The sequence below is a fragment of the Phyllobates terribilis genome, unplaced genomic scaffold (assembly GCF_046119375.1).
Source record: "Phyllobates terribilis strain yellow unplaced genomic scaffold, ASM4611937v1 Scaffold_13__5_contigs__length_258822181, whole genome shotgun sequence".
NCBI classification, from domain to species: Eukaryota; Metazoa; Chordata; class Amphibia; order Anura; family Dendrobatidae; genus Phyllobates; species Phyllobates terribilis.
In genome coordinates this window covers 183069154-183071511 of record NW_027362773.1, presented here as the reverse complement: position 1 = coordinate 183071511, position 2358 = coordinate 183069154, and the positions used below count along the sequence as shown (strand labels likewise).

General features: G+C 38.3%; 3 non-coding genes across 3 annotated transcripts; all 3 read left to right on the top strand.

Annotated features, from left to right (window-relative positions):
* Positions 1-232: 232 nt before the first annotated feature.
* On the top strand, positions 233-314 carry TRNAS-AGA (transfer RNA serine (anticodon AGA)). Its single transcript has one exon. It is a non-coding gene; the product is annotated as a tRNA-Ser (tRNA).
* Positions 315-1041: 727 nt separating this feature from the next.
* TRNAQ-CUG (transfer RNA glutamine (anticodon CUG)) lies at positions 1042-1113 on the top strand. The gene has a single exon. It is a non-coding gene; the product is annotated as a tRNA-Gln (tRNA).
* Positions 1114-2016: 903 nt separating this feature from the next.
* On the top strand, positions 2017-2098 carry TRNAS-AGA (transfer RNA serine (anticodon AGA)). Its single transcript has one exon. It is a non-coding gene; the product is annotated as a tRNA-Ser (tRNA).
* The last annotated feature ends 260 nt before the right edge of the window (positions 2099-2358 follow it).

Sequence of the window (2358 nt, the reverse complement as noted above, 5' to 3'; positions counted from 1 at the left end):
GGAACAAAGTCACTCTAAATCCGCCTTATGAATTTTAATAAACCTTGAACTGTAAAAGGTTCCAATTGATGATACATTTAAATCAGATTTTTACATTTCAGTGAGGCCTGGAATTTTGTTTCCAAATGAAATCTTCCATTTTCTGAAATGTCTTCCAGAAGGATAATCACTGATATTGATCATGGTGCTATAAAAAAAGGTGTGAAACTCCTAAGAATGAAACAGCATCTGAGTAGTTGTGGCCGAGTGGTTAAGGCGATGGACTAGAAATCCATTGGGGTCTTACCGCGTAGGTTCAAATCTTGCCAACTACGTTTAACTTCATGTAATATTTTGACAAATTATCTAAGTAGATCAATTTCCACATTCCCAAGTCTATTCCCCACTAAAATGGTCTGTAATCTATGGATTGTATTTGTAGAACCAGCTTAACAGCATCTGTAGATCTTCTTTTGATTAGTCAGCCGGGTGAGATGTCACTTGTGCATCACACCACCAATCAAACAAAGCTCAGAGGGTGCCATCAGGTATGTGGTGCAAATCCTCCTTTTTTCCAGCGAACACAGACCACTGCCGTGGCTGATGGACTGGGATATGAACTTTGATTTGCACCAACTCTACTTGAATTATCTTTCCGATGGAACCTTTTAGCACACCATGAAAAACTTTAGTGACTTCTGGATGAGCAGAAGTTTTGCAATTTCTTTTTTTCTCACCCTTTTTCCAGCTGATAGATCCAGCACGCTAATTATTAGCTAGATTTCATCAACATTTTAAAACTGTCCTTGTTGTGATATCATGGAACTTTAATCACACTTGTGGAATAAAAAGGGAGGAGATATTAATTTACCAATGTGTGTTAGATACACATTTGCGGAACAGCTTTAGAACCAGTTTTCATCATAATGCATGAATTCCCAGGTTCCACTGAGATTAGAACTCAGATCACTGGATTAAGAGTGAATTTCTCACATTTCCAATATTTACACATGCTCTTTTACTGTTTTCAAAAGAAAATCCAGCCAGCTTCATTGGTCATGTGGTTCCATGGTGTAATGGTTAGCACTCTGGACTCTGAATCCAGCAATCTGAGTTCAAATCTCAGTGGAACCTGAGAAATTCTTTGTGCATAGCAGTTTTATCTTTTCTGCTCACACTCAATTTGCCAATGTACATGGTTTAACATAAAAAGAGAAAGTTAAAATCCACATGGCAGAAAGATCTATCTATCAAGAAAGTTTAACTCAAAAGTTAAACTTGACTTCATGAAGCAAAACTCATATAATCTATGTCACACCAAGAAATCGTACTCTATGACTTGTGCCAATGTTCGCATGACACTTTTTCCAGGTGGTTGAAACTGACCAGGATTTCAAGCCGAAACGGCCTCAAGAAACAACAGCGATTCTTTTCCTGAATCACCCTTTTTAGTGTTTTCCAGCATTTTTGTAAACATAGATTGGTGATGTTTTTCTAAGTATTGTTTTGGGCATCAAAGGAGTTTGTTTAAGTTTCTTTTTTGCTCGCAAAATGCTGTGAACGTCACTCAGGAACCTTCCAGGGGTCTTTCTAACCTACTCATTGACTTGTATAGCAAGTCTAAAGCAAGCAAAATATACCTGAAAAATGATATGCTCACTTCTGTTAACCGCTTGGCGTTTTGGGAAACTTAATGAGGTTAAAATACGCTCAATACCTGATCATATGAACAGCAAGTCTTTTTGCATGGAAGTGAATCTGTTCAAACTATTGAGCATTTTCAAAGCCCTTTTCAGGAGGTGTTTGGAACAAAGTCACTCGAATTCCGCCTTATGAATTTTAATAAACCTTGAACTGTAAAAGGTTCCAATTGATGATACCTTTAAATCAGATTTTTACATTTCAGTGAGGCCTGGAATTTTGTTTCCAATTGAAATCTTCCATTTTCTGAAATGTCTTCCAGAAGGATAATCACTGATATTGATCATGGTGCTCTAAGAAAAGGTGTGAAACTCATAAGGGTGAAACAGCATCCGAGTAGTTGTGGCCGAGTGGTTAAGGCGATGGACTAGAAATCCATAGGGGTCTCCCTGCGTCGCTTCAAATCCTGCCAACTACGTTTAACTTCATGTAACATTTTGACGAATTGTCTGAGTAGATCAATATCCACATTCCCAAGTCTATCCCCCACAGAAATGTTCTGTAATCTTTGGATTGTATTTGTAGAACCAGCTTAACAGCATCTGTAGATCTTCTTTTGATTAGTCAGCCTGGTGAGATGTCACTTGTGCATCACACCACCAATCAAACAAAGCTCAGAGGGTGCCATCAGGTATGTGGTGCAAATCCTCCTTTTTTCCAGCGAACACAGATCACTGC